This window comes from Asparagus officinalis, chromosome 7 (assembly GCF_001876935.1).
Source record: "Asparagus officinalis chromosome 7, Aspof.V1, whole genome shotgun sequence".
Taxonomy (NCBI): Eukaryota; Viridiplantae; Streptophyta; class Magnoliopsida; order Asparagales; family Asparagaceae; genus Asparagus; species Asparagus officinalis.
Window position 1 is genome coordinate 145,772,033 of NC_033800.1, and position 22,252 is coordinate 145,794,284.

The following is a 22,252-nucleotide window of genomic DNA, read 5'->3' on the forward strand; positions in this document are numbered from 1 at the left end:
TATGTAGGGAAAATTGCAATGAAAAGAATAAAAAAATTGACTTGTATTTTTTTGATTCCGATTACAACTTGATTACAAAAGAGAGGAGAACGAAATTGGTTCTTCCTTTTTGTTTAAAACTGGGTTCTTCACGGTGGCGATGGAATGCTTCCCTCGAATGCTCGCGTCGAGTTTGCTCTCCGTTGACGATCCGCACGTCTTGATTCACTGGAACGATGTCTTCTCCTCACGATTTGACGTTGTGGAGAACTTGCGTGGCAAGTTTTAGAACTCTGAACGAGTTGATAACTCTGAACGAGTTTTAACTCTTGAAAAAGAGTTGATTTAAACCGAAAATCGGTTAATAGCCAAGGATGAGGAAGCTCCTATTGCCGAACGTTGAAGATGATCTTCCTTGAAGGATGATGCCGATCTCTTCTGAAGTTCGCCCAATGATCTTCCCTGTTGCTGCCAATTCTCAGCTCCAAAAAGCCAGGCTTCAATGGTCGATTCCAGCCAAGAAAAATCGAACATTTAACTCAGTTGAGTTTACTCGCTTTTATAGGGGATTAAGGGGGTGTAACTGCCCTCTAAATCCGCTCCTAAGTGAGGCCTGTTGCTGTCAATTCTTAGCTCCAAAAAGCCAGCCTTCAATGGTCGATTCAAGCCAAGAAAAATCCAACCCTTAACTCAGTTGAGTTTACTCGCTTTTATAGGGGATTAAGGGGGTGTAACTGCCCTCTAAATCCGCTCCTAAGTGAGCGTGATTTCCTCAGATCGTGGGGAAAAACGGTTCTGAAACCGTTCGACTCATATTTGAATGAGTCAAACACCCACGTTGGCGTTCAAGATCCTAACCTCGCGTCTTAGAATTGAGACGCGAGGTTGGGTGTTGACTGAACATCCAGAACGCGAGGGTCGCTCACGTTTCGCTTGTTGTAACGCGGGTCCGACTCCAGGGTTTTGATGTTGTAACGCGGGTTTGACCCTGGCGTTTTGATGTTGTAACGCGGGTTCGACCCTGGCGTTTTGATGTTGTAACGTGGGTTCGACCCTCGCGTTTTGATGTTGCAACGCGGGGTCGACCCTGGCGGTTTGATGTTGACACACGGGGAGGACCTCCGCGTCTTGTCTTGAAGAGATTATCACAAAGTAATCTCTTTTGTCATAGCGTTGCAAAGATCATTATCTTGTAATCTTCGTCTTGGCTCCTTGAGAATATGAGAGTCGTCAGATTATAACTCCCGATGTTGATTGTGAATGCTGTTGAACTAGAGCTTCTCATCGGTTGTCGTGAAGGTCGTCAGATTGTAACCTTCAGCGATCTACGTGAAAGTCTTCAAATTGTAGCCTTTTGGAAGTCGTCAGATTGTAACTTCCATCATCGGTGTTTGATGGAGGATAAGCTATCTATTGTGATTTTTAGACAGCCTACAACCCACTAACAGATGTCCAAAGAGAGAGAACCAAATATTGGAAGACATGCTTCGGGCATGTGTGTTGGATTTCCAAGGCAGTTGGGAAGATCATATACCCTTAATTAAGTTTGCCTATAACAATAGTTATCAATTGACTATAAGTATGGCTCCATATAAAGCATTGTATGGAAGGCCATGTAGATCTCCGATTTGTTGGGCAGAGTCGGAGGATAGCTTACTGCTTGGACCAGACCTTGTGAGGCAAACTACAAAGAAGGTAGCGATAATTCGGGATCGTATTCTTGCAGCCCAGAGTCGGCAGAAGAGTTACGCAGATCAGAGGCAATAACCTTTAGAATTTCAGGTTGGAGACTATGTTTTATTGAAAGTATTACCGATGAAGGGTGTCAAATGGTTCGGCAGACGGGGAAAGTTAATATTGGTCCGTTCAGGATTATTGATCATGTTGGAGTCGTCTCGTATTGACTAGATCTTCCAGCATCGATGTTGGGTGTACATGATGTATTTCATGTCTCGATGCTCAAGAAGCACTTACGCGACGAGGAGCAGCAGAGAGTGGTTGATGTGTCAGACTTGGAACTTCAGACAGATTTGACTACAATTGAGATACCGGTTTGTATTCTTGCTAGAGAGGACAATAAACTTCGGAATAAAGTGATCTCATTAGTTAAAGTGCAGTGGAACAGGAAAGGAGCTGAAGAAGCTTCCTGGGAGCGCGAGGAGGATATACGTCGTGACTACCCACACCTGTTCGAGCATGTATATTGTTAATATTGTTTGTGTTCATTTTATCTATATAGCTGCATTTTTACATTTCACGTTGGAATGTGGGTATTAACACTTAACACCTAATCACTCGGAACATATAATATATACATGGGGGTTCCTTGTTTGGATTTTTCGCCTGAAATACTAGTTCCGTTTAATTAGAGGTTAAGTGGGAGTATTCACATTCTAGATGTTAAGTGTAAATATTGTGTATATGACACATGTTTGTGATTTATAGCTGCTGAATTTCGGGGACAAAATTCTCTTTAATGTGTGGTGAATGTAAAACCTCGTAATTTTGAAAATATTATAATAAATAATATTAAATGAGTTTTAGTATGGTTGATATTATCTGGAATGAATGAACATGATTGTAATCGATTTGAGATCGATTAAGTACATATAAATATATATGTGTGTATAAATATGTATGTGCATAAAATCTGTCAGTCTGCATCTGTGCACTGGTCGGTCGACCGACCCTAGAAATCGGTCGACCGATGGACACTGGTCGATCGACCGACCCTAGCAATCGGCCGACCGATGGATAGCTGACGATTTTTCGGTTTAGTTTCGGGTCAGGTCTGTTTTGTATATGTATATATACATATATACCCGACTTTTTCCTCTTTTATTCTTCATATCCTGAGCAGCAACCGCCCTCTCAAAATCCTAATTCATCAGTTTAAGTATTTGGAGAGCTTTGAGAAACAAAAAGACCAAGAGAGAGCGTGATCGGCGGTTTTCGGTGAGGGAGGATTGAGTTCCTTGCATGTGTGGGAGTTCAGCACGAAATTTTTTAGGCGAGTTTCATCTCCTCCAATTCCATCCTCGTTTTCTTGGTTTTGTTTGGATTTTCATCTCCTCCAATCTCATCCTCGTTTTCTAGGTTTTGTTTGGATTTTAAAAACCTATATTATGTGTAAAGATCACCCCTTTTATCTGTATAACATAAAGATTTGATCTTTCTGATTTAAAAAGTTATGAAACAGATTATTTGATTTGGGTTTAAGATTTGAAACAAATTTAACATGAGATTATGTTAAAGTTATTTGTTTTCATGATGATTTTATATACACAACTATGTTAGGGTTATTAGATCTCTCTCATATTCATAATTGTGATTTTATGTAGTAGATTAAACCCAAATTATACTAAATCAAAATTTATACATGGGTTCTTTTGAGAAATTTTGATTTTGTTCATGATAGAGAAAAAACCGAATTTTGATTTGTCACCAGCATCGGTCGACCGATCAAAGAAATTGGTCGACCGATTAGTCTGCAGGAAAACTGGAAAATTTCCTCTGGTCGGTCGACCGACCTAGGTAATCGGTCGACTGACCGAAGTTGATATGTGTGTGCCTGTTGTCACCGTCGGTCGACCGGTGGGTTATGTCGGTCGACCGATTTGAGCTGTTTTGCATAAGTTGATTTACCATGCGCGTTTGATCGCAACCACGAAGTACGAGCTGTACGTCGACATACGTACGTGACCATGAGAGTGCACGTATTGGGTACAAGTACGCACAAGCGTATGGAGGTGTGTAATCTGATATTTTTGAGCTTGTCATGATAGGGAATAACATTTGTTTCATTTTACGGTAATTTTGGATGCTTGAGTGGTGTTAGTTGGTGCACCACATTGAGACTGTGGTTGACTACACTCAGTGTGTGTTAGTTGGTGTACTACAATGAGATCGCAGTGGACTACACTCCGCTATGCATTATTGTGTTCCGGATTAGGCTGATGTGCCTATACTCCGCAAGGTGTTCGTGTAAGGTAGTGAACCACAAAATATTGTGATGAGTCACATGATATTGTGAGCGCCTATACTCCAAATCATTTTCTTTGTAGAGGATCATGCAAAATTATAAACTTGCTCTCGTGTTACCTACCTCGAGGCTAGAGTATAAGGTTATGGTTTGTTATGTACCGCGTATCCTAAATGAGATCTTTTACTGAATATTTATTTTTGTTCCCACGCCAACTACCCGAGGGAAATGTGAGTTGTTATGATACGATTTGTTATGAATGAGGCTTGATAATGTATTGTTCTTTGTTAATTATTTTATTCATAGGATTTTGGAGTTAATATTTAGCGATCCACAATTTGAGATACATGGTATATATATGAGGGTTTTCTTGTTTGGATTATTTCGCTCAACGTACTCATTCTTGTGTTGTGGGTTTCTAAATATTAATTCTTCCTAGTTCAGGATGTAGGATTTATATATCTATTATGACACACCAACTTTAATCCAACATGGATTAGCTTGAAGAACCCTCACTTTAGTCCCACATGGATTAGTGTGAAGAAATGTTAGTGGTTTAAATAGACAAAGTCCAAGAACAACTAGTGCTAGCATTTTGACAATGGATTTTAGCAAACATCGAGTTGTTCTTAGTGGGTCCCACAGCTTGCAAGTACTAACGGGCTCGTGGTCCCGGGCGTGACAAATGGTATCAAAGCAGTTGCCAGACGGAAGTGTGGAGCTAAGTGCTATACGGGGTTAAATGCTACACCGTGTAGATACGGTGGGAGCCACCTCTAGAGTTCACATCGCCTGGCAGTGATACTGGGATGTGCCAATTGTTATGTCGTGACTACGAGGACGTTGTATTTATAAGGTGAGATGATTGTGACACCCCACTTTAGTCCCACATGGATTACTATGAAAAACCCCACTTTTGTCTCACATGGATTAGTGTGAAGAAATGTTAGTGACTTAAATAGAGAAGTTCAAGGCTCAAGAACAACTAGTGCTAGCATTTTGACAGTGGACTTTAGCCAACATCGTGTTGTTCTTGGTGCGTCCCACGACTAACACACGCCAACAGGCCTGTAGGCACGGGGCGTGATATCTATATATCCTATAACTTGTATTTTTTATACACATAACCCTCTTCCCCCTTGGGCGGTGGAGATGTTCTCGCTAGCGCTTTGACGCTCGTTATTTCCATCGTTTTCAAGCAGCGAGTCAGGGATTTAGAGAGTTGCAGGTTGACGGAGACTCGACATAGTTCGCCGTCATTTAATAGTAGATAGTTAGTAGGCGCTCCACGGTGGATATTTTATTATTTTCAATCTTTTAGAGTTATATTTCTTTTGGAGGTTGAGTTGAGTGCCTATATACTTTTCAGTTGACTCTTTTGTATTAGAGATTCATTATTTTTATTTCGGTTTATTAGATGTACTTCTTGTCCTTTGTTAGAACATAATTATAAACCTTATTGGATCTTTTCTCTATATTGTGTTCCTTGTATTGTCATATTTACTATATATGCTTGTGCCCTTACTTCTTGTATTTGATTCTACTAGAGAGATATTACTGTGATGGTGAAACATGTTATTGCACAGTATTGGGTACATGACAGGTTTGACATCTTTGGGTTCACCTTAGACTGCAGCCATGTGTGAAACCAGAGGCGTCACAGTCTACATCGCCTTCGTACTTCTCCACGTGAGGCATCTTGAACTTTTCACATGGGGCATTTATGATGTCATCTGAGAGAGAGAGAGAGAGAGAGAGAGAGAGGTGTTACCCCTGATGGAGAGAGAGAGGGAGGGAGGGAGGGAGGGAGAGAGAGGTGTTACCCCTGATGGCATCGGCGACCGGTCTGTACACTCGGTCGTATCCAGAGGCCCCCATGGTAACAGAGGGGGATGGGGAGGCACGATGATGGAGGAGAGTCTTAGAGACCACTCCCCTATTGCGGTCCCCAAAGTGACCCGGGACTGGACTCTCACCAGAGGTCTCCTGATGACGATGGTGATGTCGGCGAGATTCGTCAGCGCGAGCCGATCAACGCAATGGTTGTCGTCTGGGTTGTCGTCGTCGATCGACGCGGTGGTGGGGATGCGTGTTCGACATGATCCCCCATCTGCTTGGCAACAGCATGAGGAGTCCGAGGTTGGACCACTCACTGAGCTCCGGTAGGAGTATGAGTCTCCGACCACTAGTCTTCAGAAGGTGGAGGGAGAGCTGAGGTAGCTCGCTACGGCTGTGGAAGCCGGCTGAGAAGTTCATTAGGAAAGATAGCAAATTGATCTTTGAAAGACTGAGAGAGCTTGTGAGCTGTTTCCTCAAGGTAGGGCTCGGGTAACGTAGCTCTGGTGTCGTTCTACAAGGTGAGACTGATTGAACAACTGTTCAGAACCTGACATGTTTTCTCAAAAAAGAAAGATGCCTCACGATGAGTGCCAAACTATTGATGTTAAGGGATCATGCAGTCAATATGTATCTGTGTTTGAATGAGTTTGATGATGATTGATGAGTGGTCGCTTTCTTCCCCAACTTTATATCTGGTTCTTGAGTTTGGTATTTGAAAAATCTGCACGTGTAGAAATTTGTAAGAGCCCCGTAGTACCCACGACAATCAAGTTGAGTGGGGTAAGTAAGAACTGTGAGAGTTCTTGTGTGTGTGTAGTATGATTTGCAAAATTTTAAGAATTTGGATCCAAATCCAGAATCTGACCTGGCCCAAGTTGAAATAGTATATGTATATACCAAAGTTGTAAGGGTAAATTGGTCACTTTGACCAAGCACTGGGAGGCGGTGGTGAAGTATAGGCTAGCGGCTGCGTCAGCTGTGCTTTATAAGTATCAGCTAGTGACTAGGGGAAAGATCACTTCAGTGTTAAACGAGAAGTGAGTAGCAATATGGAGGTGTCCACGTGGTCCGATGAGTCATGAAGACTATCGGGGTCAGAGGCATGATGCGTCTGGCATGCATTAAATGCGATGCTGACACGTTGCCAGAGAGAAGCTTGAGACGAAAATAGTCCTTTAACTTTGCCGATAAGTAACACCTTTCGACGTTTGAACAAATGGTCGAGTGGACTCCTGGCGAGTCGTCTTCGACAAGAGGGTCGACTAGTACCGCCTTTCGAGTCGACATAAATGAGTATCAACTCGACGAGTTGGCTAAGTCAGAATCCCTACGAGGCCTAGGCCGCCAAGTTGATTGGGGTGTTGTATGTGGAAATAACATATGTCCAGTGTTTGGTAATGAATTGCACTTTGGCGAAAATGGAAACACCATAACAGTTACTGATGGGTCAAAACAACGAAAGAGGAAAGAAATAACTATAGCGGAAATAATGAATTTTGGCATTCACAAAATTATTTACCGACGCGTCAAAATGACTAAATATGACCAAAATTCATGCATTATAGCTCATCAAAACTGTGAATTTTGGTATCCGCAAAATATTTGCCAATGGATCGAAATGACAAAAAATGTCTAAAAATTGTGCGTCATAGTTCGTAAAATCGTGAAGTCTAGCTTACACGTAAGTATATAACAATGGATCAAAACAACTAAAAATGACCACAATTCATTCTTTATAAAAACCGAGTATTTCAGCATCTACGAAATTATTTGCAAATGGTCAAAACAACTGAATGGCCAAAACTTATGCGTTATAACTCATGAAATCATTATTTTTTGTCTATAAAATAATTTACCAATAGGTCAAAATGATTAAAAAATAGCCCAAAATTATGCGCTATACTTTATGAAATCTTAAATTTTGGCATCCATGAAATTATTCACCAATGGCCAAAATCGTGTGTTATAGCTCATGAAATTATGAATTTTGGCATCCATGAAATCATTTGTCAAATGGTCAAACCGATTACAAATGGTCAAAAATTCTGCGTTATAGCTCATGAAATCATAAATTTAGACATCCATAAAATTATTTACCACTAGCTCAAAACTGTTTTAATTGGCAAAGAATTATTCATTATAGCTCATAAAAATATGAATTTTGGCCTACGGGAATTATTTGCTAATGGATTAAAACAACTAAAACTAGCCAAAAGTCATGCGTTACAACTCATGAGATTATGAATTTTGGCTTCTACAAAACTATTTGCCAGTTGATCAAAATGACTAAAAATAACCAACAATTGTGTATTATAGCTCATAAAGTTGTAAATTTTGGACTCAATAAAATTATTTGTCAATGGGTTGAAACGCCTAAAAGTGGCAGAGGCCTTATAGCTGATGAAATTATGAACTTTGACATCCACAAAACTATTTGCTAATGGGTCAAAGTGACTAAAAATAGCCAAACAACGTGCATTATAGCTTATGAAATCAAGAAACGTGAAATTATTTGCCAATGGGCGAAATGACTAAAAATATCCAAAAGTCTGGCATTATAGCCCATGAAATCATGAATTTTGGTTTCAGTAAAATTATTTGCCTATGGAATGAAATGGCCTAAAAATTATGAAATTTTTTGGGTAGCTAATATAATCTTGAATTTTGACCCCCGTGGAATGTAGCTCATGAAATCGTGGTATTTTATCTTCGCGAAATTATTTACCAATGAGTCAAAATGACTCAAAATGGCTAAAAATCATGTGTTATAGCTCATAAAATCAAGAATTATTATCTCTGTGAAATTATTGCTAATGGGTTGAATCAAATGAAAATGGTAAAATTTTGAGCATTATTACTCATAAAATTGTGAATTTTGGTCTTCGTGAATTATTTACCAATTGGTCAAAATGATTAAAATGGACAAAAATTATGTATTATAGCTCATGAATTCATGAATTTTGGCATCCATGAAATTATTTACCAATGGGTTGAAACGACTAAAAATAACAAAAAATTATGCGTTATAACTCATGAATTTTCACATCTAAGAAATTGTTGCGAACAGGTCAAAACAATTAAAAACGGCCAAAAATCCTGCATTATATCTCATAAAATTGTGAATTTTGGCAACCACAAAATTGATTGCCAACAAGTGAAAACAAGTAAAATAGCTAAAAATCATGCGTTACAGATCACAAAATCATTAATTTTGTCATCATTGAAATTATTTGCCAATGGGTCAATATGACTAAAATGGCCAAAAAATTGTGCATTATAGCTCTTGAAATCGTAACTTTTGGCCTCCATGTAATTATTCCCCAGAAGGCAAAAATGATTGAAAATGGCCAAAAGTCGGGCATCATAACTCACGAAATCGTTAGTTTTGGCCTCGATGAAATTATTTGCCCATTGGAGAAAACGACTAGAAATGACTAAAAATTATGGGTTATAACTTATGAAGTTGTGAATTTCTGTATCTATAAAATTATTTGCTAATGGGCCAAATGACTAAAAAAGTCTAAAATCGTGCACTATAGCTAATAAATCATGTATTTTAGCTAAGTGAAATTGTTTGTCAATGGGTTGAAATGACTAAAAATTGCAAAAATCATGTGTTATAGCTAATTGGGCTGAATCGACTAAAAATAGCCTAAAAGCATGCATTATTATTAATGAAATCATAAATTTTAGCTGCAGTGATATTATTTGTCTACGAAATTGCTAAAAATTATAAAAAATCGTGGGCTATTGGATAATCATATTTTTATTATAGTTTTATACCCTCATTATCTATTTTATATGAATAAATATACCACTAATAATTGTTTTTATTTTTAATTGCAGGTTAATGGAGAAATAATGAATAAAAGCCTAAAAGACTCCAACTTTCTCATTTTGTAACATTTTATTGAAGCCCAGAATCAAGCCGAGTAGCCTGTAGAAGCCGGAGAAAATCAAAAATCCAATATAAAAAAAATCATATTCAAAATGGTTGGCCACAAAGAAATGACGATATCTCCCAATCAGAAAGGCGGAATTTAACATATAATATATGAAAATCGCATATCTCGATGTTTGGATATAGTGGGTATCGACATCGATGTCGGCATCGATCCGGCATCGAAGCCGGCATCGATGCCAGTTTACTATAGCGCGAGTCAATGGGTGATTTTGCCTGTCTTGGGGCTCAAGTTTGATCCAATAGCTCTCATTCACTGATGTTTACAATAAATAGGGGTAGAGAGTGAGGAGTTGGGGTGTGAAAAATTTTGTAACTTCATTTGGAGACGAGGGTTACTCTTAATTGAGAAGACCTTCCAATTTTGTAACTTTTTGTTACAATCAATAAAAGAATTTTTTTCACATCTTCATATTTTCCTTTTCTTCTCTTTGTTTGATGATAAAGATGAAGATGAGATGAAGATGAAGATAAAGAGTGAGGTTTGCTTTCATCTTGAGGCTAGAACCCTCTTGGGTGGTAAATTTCCTCTTTGTTAATATTTTTATCTTTTTATTTTCTTGCTTAAATAGCCAAGAGGCTAAAACCCTCTTGTCTTAGATTTATTTCATGCTTATAGAGTAGATAGATTTATTTTCTCGCATTTAATTCTTGCAATTTATTTTGTAGTTTAGTTTTTATAATTTATTTTTTAGTTATATTTTATTTTCTTATACTATTCACCTTGAGGTTAGAACCCTCTTGGGATTAGTTTTTATTTTCCTTTATTTTCATATTCTTTGATTTGCCTTGAGGCTAGAGCCCTCTAGGGAATTGCCTTTTCTTTTGAGGTAAGTTCAATTCTAGATTCCTCATATCTTTAATTGAACCCTCGTTCTTTTCTTTCTTTATTTTTCCTTTTCTTTTTTTTTTTATTTTTATTTCCTTCATTTTTCTTTCTTTCCTTGTGATTTCATTTATTCTTTATCTATCACTCTCAATATCATTTTTTACACACAATCATTCTCATTCTCTTCATCTCTCCACAATCACATCTATCATCACTCCTAATTGTCATGCACACAACATACGAACCGATTCTAATAATTTTCTACAAACACCTTCCTCGTGGGATCGATAACTTTTTATACTATAACTTGATTAATTGTGCACTTGCAAATTTTGGTATATGTTTATGCCGCATCACTATAGTTAGTAAAATTGTGAATTTTTGCCATCGTGAAACTATTTGTTGATGGATCAAAATAATTTAATATAGCCTAAATTATGCGTTATACCTCATGAAAATTGTGAATTTAAGAATTCACAAAATTATTTGGCAGTGGGTCAAAAAGACTAAATTGGTTGCTACCGGGTCAAAACAATTATATCCAATGGGTTGAAACGGTTACAAATGACCAAAAGTAATATGTAGCTCATGAAATGATGAATTTTGGCATTCATGAAATTATTTATCATTGAGCTGAAACAACAAAAAATGGACAAATTTCATGTGCTATAGCTCATGTATTTGTGAATTTTGACATTCATGAAATTATTTACCAATGGATTGTAATGTTTACAAATAGCCAAAATTTATGGGTCAAAGCTCATGAATCATTAATTTTAGCATCCATAAAATTATTTACCAATGGGCCAAAACAACTAAAATTGGCCAAAAATCATGCTTTATAGCTCATGAAATTCTGAATTTTTGCCTCCGCGAAGTTATTTGCCAATGGGTCAAAGCGACTAAAAATGGACAAATCTAGAGCACTACAGTTCATTAAATTGTGAATTTTAGCCTCAGAGAAATTATTTGCCTATGCGTCAAAATGACTAAAACTGGCTAAAAATTGTTGGTTATAACTAGTGAAATCGTGAGCTTTGGCCTCTAGGAATAAAGCTCATGAAGTCACAAATTTTAGAATCCATGATATTATTTTCCAATGGACCAAAATAGCTAAAAATATCCTAAATTATGTATTATAGCTCATGAAATCAAAAATTTTAGGCCTAGTAAAATTATTTACCTTTAGGTCGAAACAACTAAAATAGCTAAAAATCTTGGGTTATAGCTAATGAAATAATGAAGTTTGGCATATATGGAATATAGCTCATAAAATTTTGGAGTCCATGAAATTATTTGCCAATGGGTTGAAATGACTAAAAATTCCTTGCAATCCTACTTTATTGCCAATAAATTTGTGATTTTGGCCACACTGAAATTATTTGCCTATGGTTGGAAGGACTAATAATTGCTAAAAACCGTGGACTAATAATAGCTAATAAAATCTTGATTTTGGCCCCCATATGAATACTTAAAATGGACAAGAATTATGCGATATAGCTCATGAAAATAATTTTTGCTCCTATGAAATAAAAAGATAAAAAGCAATTATAGCGAAAATCATGAATTTTTAGCATTCATAAAATTATCTACTAATGGGTCAAAATGAATATGGCCAAAATTCATGTGTTATAGCTCATCAAAATCGTGAATTTTGGCATCCGTGAAATTATTTGCTATGAAAAAAATGACAAAAAATAGCCAAAAATTGTGCATTATAGTTCATGAAATCATGAAGTCTAGCTCACACGTAATTATATAACAACGGATTGAAAATGTTAGACCCTAGAGGGGGGGTGATTAGGGTCTTATGCTAATCTAATCTGATTAAATGCCAATTAAAATTAATTAACAACTATATTCTTGCAAGATAGATATACAAAGAGTTATGTGCAAGAATATGCAATATACACAAAGTGATATATCCTATATGATAGAGATATATGCAAGGATATATAAACAATACAAGGGTAAATTAAACAATCTACACAAGTGATAGGGTAATATGATGAGCAATACACAAAGGCGATATAAGATATGAAAACAAGAATAAGAACGCCAATGCAATCACAAACAAAACGATATGTTTACGAGGTTCGGTCCCCACGACCTACGTCCCCGCTCCTCACCTCGAGGAGATCTCCACTATCACAACCGGGTTTTCTACGTTCACCCGAACAACGTTTACACCTCACAATACAATCACTATGTAATCACACCTCACACACTAAGTGTTGGTCCTAGCCCGTGTCCTCCTCCTTAAGTGCTCGGTTACAACCTCTCCCTAGGCACGTCAACCGACGCCACTCCTCTTGGATTCGACCCCGTCTCTCACCACACACTTCTCTCGGTGTACAAGTGTATTACAAGTGAATCCTCACAATAAGCACAATATAAATCAAATGATTTGTTCTCTAAACAAGGTGAGAACTCAATTAAGCACAACTCTAAGTCACTAATCTCACAACCCAAAATTATACTATGAATGTAAATACAATAAGCTCAAAAGGTTGTGTGTGAACAAAGAGTATCAATAAAACAATTAAACTCAATATATAAATCTAGCTTATGGAAATTAAGATCAAAACAATAAATAGCTAGAATTGAGTTTAAGGAAAACTTCTCTATAGATCAAGAGTGAGAGAGAGATGAGTTGAATGCCCAAACACCAAAGGATGATCTCCTCTTTGCCCTTGTGAAATTTGATTCATCAAAACAAATTCTCAATTTGCTTAAAAGCTTTTTAAACACACTTAAACCAAACTAAAACCCTTGTTAAAAACTTTATTAAACTTGATTAAAAAACTCTCTTAACTACTTTGAAAAGACATCAGCAATGGGGTATATATACCCACTAGAAATCTCAGCAAAAACCCCCAAAACAAAATGACCAAAAACCCCAGCAAACAGCTCAGAGAAAGAGCCGTTAAAAAGCAACGGCTATATTGTCGGTCGACCGAAAATTCCGTCGGTCGACCGATGAGAGCCAAAACACGAAGAAAACTTTCTGGACTAACGTCGGTCGACCGGAAATTCTGTCGGTCGACCGATTTGAGCTCTCGGTCGACCGGACCGGTCGACCGATGACTCTCTGGAAAAATACTGCGGTCGACCGGAAATTTTCATCGGTCGACCGGACAGGTCGACCGACAGCTCTCTGTCGCCTAGTGAACTTTAGACCTCAGGTTTGGTCGACCGGTGCGGTCGACCGAATACTGATACTTCTGAAAAAGCTGTATATCTGATTTTAAAACACTATTTAAAAATATCAAATAAATTTCAAAAAATGTAAAACTTTGGGGAATGATTGTAGACATGATAATAAACATGCTACAACGACTGGTTTTGAAAAAGGACTTCCCAAATGAAAAATATCATCATTTTGCAAATATGTTCAAAAACATGAAAACCTGAAAATTGATATTTTGATATTTTAACTTAGACAACATTTTGAAACCTTATGAAATGATTGTATAGACTTGATAAAAGATATAAACTATTGTTATGAAGTCTATAAACAATGAATGTAGTATTTTATCAACATACACATATAATGCACTAAAACATGATTTCATTTAACTAACTAAAATTGATATTGATGAAATCATATATATGCATATAAGTATGAAACAAAAATATGTTTTCTAATTATATTCAATTGTTTCATAGTAAAACTTGAAAACTATCAAACCAAAACATATATGTATATATATAACTATATATATACAAAAACCAAAACGTGTATGTGTGTATATGATTGAGCTTAAAGTACTAACACACATAATATAAATTCCTAAACTAAATTACCCAAGCAATGATCTTGATCTTCAATAAGCTTGACTTGGTAATCTCGCGGATGAAGCTTGAACTTGGATCTTGAACTTTGAATAGCAAGGCTTCACCGACATTCCGCCAACCTCCTTTGGATATGATCGTTGAAGCTCTATTCCATCCATCCTCCAACAACGTTGTTTGTCTACAAAACATAGGAATGCACAAACACTAGACAAACAACATTAGTAGTAAATTGTTTGTAAATCATCATCAAAACAAGAAGGCCAACAATCTCCCCCTTTTTGATGATGACAAACAATTTACAAAAAGGAATATATACATGAAGGAAACGAACATATACAAGATAATATATCATGCATCAGTGTTGAAAATAACGCGTTTCGTAACGCAAAATAACGCATAACGTAACGTAACGCAAGCTTAACGTTACATAACGTTTGAATATAACGCAAGGACAAAATAACGTACGTTATTTTCCTTATAACGTAGGTTATGTAACGTAACACTGTAACGTTTAGTAACTTAGGTTATTTTATCAACGGTTTAGATTGCTTTAAAAAAAAAGAACGGCTGTGATTTGATTTACTTACTTGTTAACAAAACCCTAGAGGGCCTAAACTAACCCGTCGCCTCCATTTCTCTTGAACACCAGCGAATCCCCCTTCTGATCTCCCGTCGCCTCCATTTCAGCACGCGATCGAAGCCTTTCCGCAGGCATTCGAAGCTCTCCCGCAGGCGTTCGAAGCGATTACCCAAAGCTAGATCTTGATCTTCATTAAGCTCGACTTGGTACACATGCGGATGAAGCTTGAACTTGATCTTTAACTTGAATTGTATGTTGCTTCACTCCACAATTCCGCCAACCTCCATTTGATATCGTCGTTATGGCGCAATCCATCCATCCTCCAACTACGTTGTTTGTCTATAAAACATAGGAATGCACAAACACTAGACAAACAACATTAGTAATAAATTGTTTGTTAAACATCATCAAAACAAGAAGGCCAACAATCTCCCCCTTTTTGATGATGACAAACAATTTACAAAAAGGAATATATGCATGAAGGAAATGAACATATACAAGATAATACACATGCATATAAATGTATACTCACAATATTTCTCCCCCTTTGACAACATCAAAAAGGGGACAAAAGGATTAAGAGAGCGAAAGCTCCCCCTATCAATAAGCATAGGTGAGTATCAAACAAGTATAGGGATTGCTCCCCCTATCAAAAAGCCATATAGAATATATGCGATGAAGATCATGGCAAAACATATGTGAGCAAGCATACATGAATATGCTAAAAATTTACTCACATACATGAAGATAATGAGAACACATATAAATATGTCAATATGAAAATAGTGTCTCATTAACACAAAAAATATAAAAACCATATAAAAGAATAGATTTATGAAATCAAAAGAAGAGGAACATGAGAATCATGCAAAAAGTTTTCAAATGAAAACAATTCAACCAAAAGAAATCATAAATCAAAGTTTATATTCAAAAACAATGTTTGATCAATAAAGAAAAATTTTCTTTACATAACTTGATCAAACCACTCATAGAATACATTATAAAGCATATTTAAAATTTGAATCATCTATTTGTGCTTATATAATGAATTCAAAATAACAAATCAAAGCAAAATTTTCATAGCTCAAAAGTAACTCATGAACTATGGATTTGAAAAACTAAAAATCATCTTTGATTTTCAAAAATCAAGAGAGGCAACTATATCTAGCTCTTGAGCTAGTATTAACCCATATGAACATTTTAGCATCCGGTAAACATGATTTGGGAATAAACACCCAATAAATCCGGAGGGTTATATAAGTACAAACCTCTCATCAAAACAAAACAAATAATCATGAAAACAAAAGATTTTATCAATTATAAATTTATTTTCATAATCAAAATATTTTAAGACATAATTTTAAAACCAAGAAAGGAAAAAGTATGAACACTAAAATTCTTGGTTTAAAATTTAAATTTGTTTTGGTACCCAAGAACTCTTGGTACCAAAAGATTTAGGGACATGACCCCTATCATTAAAGCTCAAAGCCTTAGGGTTATGAACCCTCTTAGGCACATATGGTGCACTAACATGGTCAAAACAATATTCATTCAAATGACCCTTCCGATTGCAATTTGTGCAATGAAAGAGATCCATTTGTTTTTGTGGACCATTAGCTCGTGCACGGGAATCATTTGCAAATAAAGATTTTCTTTTAAAATTATTTTGCAAATGAGAAACATTCTTAAACAATGGTCTATTTGGAACATATTGCAATTTAGAAGCTTTTTGTATATCAAAACAAAATTTAGCAAGATGTCCAAACCTACCACAAACATCACATTTAAAAACATGTGGTCTATTGGAAGCATTTGTCAAATGAGATTTTCTTTTCAAATCAAAGCAATATTTGGCCAAATGACCAAAACGACCACAATAATCACACTTGAACACACTAGCATGCTTATGATGAACTTTGTGAGAATGAGCATGTGAATGTGTAAGTGTACAAGATGAAGAAGCTACATGAGATGCACAAGGAGCATTAGAATTCTTAAGTTTGTGTGCATCATAACAAAACTTAGCTAAATGACCTTGACGGCCGCAAATAGAACACTTATAAGTTTTGCTATACATGTGTGCATAATGAGTGGATGATCTTGATTTAGCACACATATCCATAAGCTTCTTATGATTATTAATGCATATTCTCAAAGTTGAATCTAAAGATGAAATACTATTTTTCATAAGATTCAAATCTTCATTTTTAGGCACATATGCATTTTTAGAAGTAGAACATAAATAATCATTTATAAAGGAAGCAGTATTATTTTGTATGTTCTTTACTTCTAACATGGCATTATCTCTTTCATGAGTTAAACTAGCAACGTTTGAAGTTAAAGAAACATGATCCAATTTTAATTTTTCATTGTTTTCTTTAAGGATCACATTTTCATTAGAAATAGTTTCAAACTTAGATGCTAACAACTCATGATCGGATTTCAAAATTTCATGCTTGCTTTGTAAATTAATGAAATCATTTTGCAATTTGTTAAAGGCATGTAATAATTTTTCACTAGCACAAGCAAGTTCATCATTAGGTAAATCATTTATGGTTTCGAACTCGCAAACCTCACTAGGGTTATCGCCTAGTGGCCGTGTGCATGATGCCCCTTTTGAATTTGAAGCGGGATCCTCCAAAGCTTGTCGGATCGCCTCCAAGTCTCCTTGATGCGCTTCTATGAATTTCCATAATGTATAAGCGCTATCAAAAGAATCAAGCTTGTTAGACATAAATGAATCAAATGCATTTAATAAAAATTCTAACATAAGCTTGTTCATAATAAACATCTTTTTATCATGTTTGCTCCACTTGGATTTCTCCAACGTGGGCACAATATAAGCACAATCAATGATTTCCCATAAATCGATATTTTTAGATTGAACAAATATTTTGAATCTAAAACACCATTGAGCATAAGGGAAAGCATTGAATTTAGGAGCAATACTAGAATCATAGCCTAAACAAGATGCATCATTCATATTCATAATTTGTAAAAATATATGCAAGCAAGATACAAATAAAGCTCAAAATTAGATTAGCACAATAAGCTAACTTGGATCTTTAACTCAAGGCGATTAGACCTTAAATCAAAGAGCACCAAGCTCTGATACCAATTGTTAGACCCTAGAGGGGGGGTGATTAGGGTCTTATGCTAATCTAATCCGATTTAAGTGCCAATTAAAATTAATTAACAAGTATATTCTTGCAAGATAGATATACAAGAGTTATGTGCAAGAATAAGCAATATGAACAAAGGTAAATATCCTAGCAATGATATATACTATGAGATATATGCAAGGATATATGAGCTAACACAAGATGATATATCCTATCAAAGAGATATACAATATGATATATGTATAGGATATGTAAACTAACACAAGGGGTAAACAATCTAAACAAGATAGTGGATGATATAGATAATGAGCTAATGACAATGGCGATATAAGATATGAACATAAATATGAATGAACGCCAAAGCACACTCAAACAAGCAATATGATCACGGAGTTCGGACCTTCCGTCCTACGTCTCCGCTCCCCACTCCCGGGGAGAAATCCACTATCAACCGGGTTTTCTACGTTCACCCGAATAACGTTTACACCTCACAGTATCGGTTTTCAACGCTCACCGATCAACGTCACTCCTCACACTCGGTTTCTAGCTCACCGAAAACCTCACTACACACTCGGTTTCTAGCTCACCGAAAACCTTACAACACTCACAAAGTAAATACAACAAATTTGTTCTCTACAATAGATGAGAACACAATGAAAGCACAACTCAAAGTTACAATCTCTCACCACCCAACTATACTATGTATGCAAATACTATAAGCTCAATGTGGGTGTGTGTAACAATGAGTAAAATAAAATCTAACTCAATTAACAAACTAGCAATAATAAGAATATGAAAATCAATAATGAAATTGCTAGAGAAAAGAGTTAGAAAACTTCTCTAAGAACACAAGAAGAGGATGAAGGGGATTGAGAATGAATCCCTCAATCTGCAGTGAAAACTTCCTCCTTTGTAAACAGAAACCCAAACTCAAAACAAACAGTAAAACCCTAAACCCTTGCTTAAACTTTTCTTTTCTTTTAAAACATTTCTTGGTTAGCTTGAGAGTTGAAGACAATGGGGTATTTATACCCTCTCACAACTCAGCCAAGAAACCAGAGCAAAAGACAAAACAGCCCCAAGGCAACGGTCAAAAAACTAGCCGTTGGAAGCTGAAGGAACACTCGTCGGTCGACCGGAAAATTCGTCGGTCGACCGAAAATTTTCATCGGTCGACCGGACCGGTCGACCGACAGGCTTTCTGTCGCCCAGTGAACTTTTGACCTCAGGTTCGGTCGACCGGTGCGGTCGACCGAAATCTGACATATTCAAAAATTGTTTTGCTGATTTTAAAACGCTGTTTAAAAATATCAAATAAATTCCAAAAAATGTAAAACTTTGGGGAATGATTGTAGACATGATAATAAACATGCTACAACGACTGGTTTCGAAAAAGGACTTCCCAAATGAAAAATATCATCATTTTACAAAATAGTCCAAAACATGAAAACCTGAAAATTGATATTTTGATATTTTGACTTAAACAACATTTTGAAACCTTATGAAATGATTGTATAGACTTGATAAAGGATATAACATGTTGTTATGAAGTCTATAACCTAGAAATGCAATATTTTCATAAAATTGTATATTCTATGCAAATATATTCAAAACACTAAATATGATTTCATTAAATATAAGCTTGTTAAAGGGGAAATCATATATAGGTATATAAACATGAAACAAAATAGTATTTTCCAATTCTATTCATTTGTTTCATAGTAAAACTTGAAAACTATCAAACCAAAACATATACGTATATATATAACTATATATATACAAAATTCAAAACGTGTATGTGTGTATATGATTGAGCTTAAAGTACTAACACACATAATATAAATTCCTAAACTAAATTACCCAAGCAATCTTGATCTTCAACGAAGCTCTATCTTGGTACACTTGCGGATGAAGCTAAACTTGGATCTTGAACTTGAATTGTACGATGCTTCACTCCACAATTCCACCAACCTCCTCTTGATATGATCGTGTAGGCTCAATCCATCCAACCTCCAACAACGTTGTTTGTCTACAATACATAGGAATGCACAAACACTAGACAAACAACATTAGTAGTAAATTGTTTGTAAATCATCATCAAAACAAGAAGGCCAACAGAAAAAACTAAAAATGGCCACAATTCATTAGTTGTGAAAATCACATATTTTAGTGTCTATGAAATTATTTGCCAATGGATCTAAACGACTGAAAATGACGAAACTTATGTGTTATAGCTCATAAAATCATTAATTCTTATTGATAAAATTATTTACTAATAGGTCAAAATGACTAAAAATAGTCAAAAATTATACACTATAGTTCATGAAATCTTGAATTTTAGCAGCCACGAAATTATTTACCAATGGGTGAAAATAACCTCTTTGAATTATTTTCCTATGCTTCAAAATGACTGAAAATGAACAAAATGGTGCATTATAGCGCATGAAATTATGAAATTTGGCATCCATAAAATTATTTGTCAATTGGTCAAACTAACTACAACTGATCCAAATTTGTGCATTATAGCTTATAAAATCATGAATTTTGACATCCACGAAATTATTTACCAATTGATCAAAATAGTTTTAATTGGCAAAAAAATCATTCATTATAGCTCATAAAATCATGAATTTTTGCCCACGGGAATTATTTGCCAAGGGATTAAATCAACTAAAACTAGCCAAAAACCATGCATTATAGCTCGTGAAATTATGAGCTTTGATTTCAAGGAAATTATTTGCCAGTGGATCAAAATGACTAAAATTGGTCAATAATTGTGTGTTATAACTCATAGAGTTGTAAATTTTGGACTCATTAAAATTATTTGTCAATGGGTTAAAACGACTAAAAGTGGCTAAAAATCATGCCTTATAGCTAATGAAATTATGAATTTTGGTATACAGAAATTGTTTGCTAATGGGTCAAGGTGATAAAAAATAGATAGAAATCATGCATTATAGCTCATGAAATCATAAATTTTAACCACCATGGAATTATTTGCCAATGGGCCAAATGACTAAGAATATCCAAAAGTCTGGCATTATGGCCCATGAAATTATGAATTTTGGTCTAAGAAAAATTATTTGCCTATGGAATGAAATTACTATAACTTGTGAAAAATTATGGGTTATAGCTAATATATTGTAAATTTTGGCCTTCGTGGAATGTAGCTCATGAAATCGTGGATTATTGTCTTAATGAAATTATTTATCAATGGGTCAAAATGACTAAAATGGCCAAAAATTAGGTGTTATAGCTCATGAAATAAAGAATTATTATCTCTATGAAATTATTTGCTAATAGGTTGATACAAATGAAAATGGCAAAAAATCATGCGTTATAGCTCATAGGATGGTTAATTTTGGCATTCATGAATTATTTGCCAATGGGTTAAAATGATTAAAATGGACAAAAGTTGTACGTTATAGCTCATGAATTCATGAATTTTGGCATCCATGAAATTATTTACCAATGGGTTGAAATAACTAGAAATAGCCAAAAACTGTGCGTTATAGCTCATGAATTTTCACATCTAAAAAATTATTGTGAACGGGTCAAAATAATTAAAAATTGTCAAAAATCATGCATTATATATCATGAAATTGTGAATTTTAGCAACCACAAAATTGATTTCCAACAGGTGAAAACAAGTAAAATAGCCAAAAATCATTTATTACAGATCACAAAATCGTTAATTTTGTCATCTTGAAATTATTTGCCAATGGGTCATAAAAATGGCCAAAATGATGGATTGTAGCTTGATATCGTAATCTTTGGCGTGCATGTTATTATTTCCCAAAGGGCCAAAATGATTGAAAATGGCCAAAAGTCGGGCATCATAGCTCACGAAATCGTGAGTTTTGTCCTCAGTGAAATTATTTGCCTATTGGAGAAAACGATTAGAAATGGCAAAAATTATGGGTTATAACTTATAAAGTCATGTATTTTGGTATCTATAAAAGTATTTGTCAATGGGCCAAAATGACTAAAAAAAAGTCTAAAATCATGCTTATAGCTTATGGGGCCAAAATGACTAAAAATGGCCTAAAATCATGCATTGTTATCGATAAAATTGTGAATTTTACCTGTAGCGAAATTATTTGTCTATGGGTTGAAATGGCTAAAAATTACAAAAATCACTATTTATAGGTAATAAAAATCG

At 35.5% G+C, this 22,252-nt stretch overlaps 1 protein-coding gene across 2 annotated transcripts in view; it reads left to right on the plus strand.

Moving 5' to 3' along the window:
- The window catches only part of LOC109849046 (glutamine-dependent NAD(+) synthetase), a 53,798-nt gene that overhangs the window by 26,834 nt on the left and 4,712 nt on the right, over positions 1-22,252 (plus strand). Inside the window, exon 15 of one of the 2 annotated variants that reach the window (XR_002248974.1) lies at positions 9,647-9,766. The exons of the other annotated variant lie outside the window; for it this stretch is intronic. The gene's annotated coding sequence lies outside the window, so the exon portion shown is untranslated. Of the gene's footprint in view, positions 1-9,646; positions 9,767-22,252 lie in introns of those variants that run through there. 2 annotated transcript variants of the gene reach the window in all.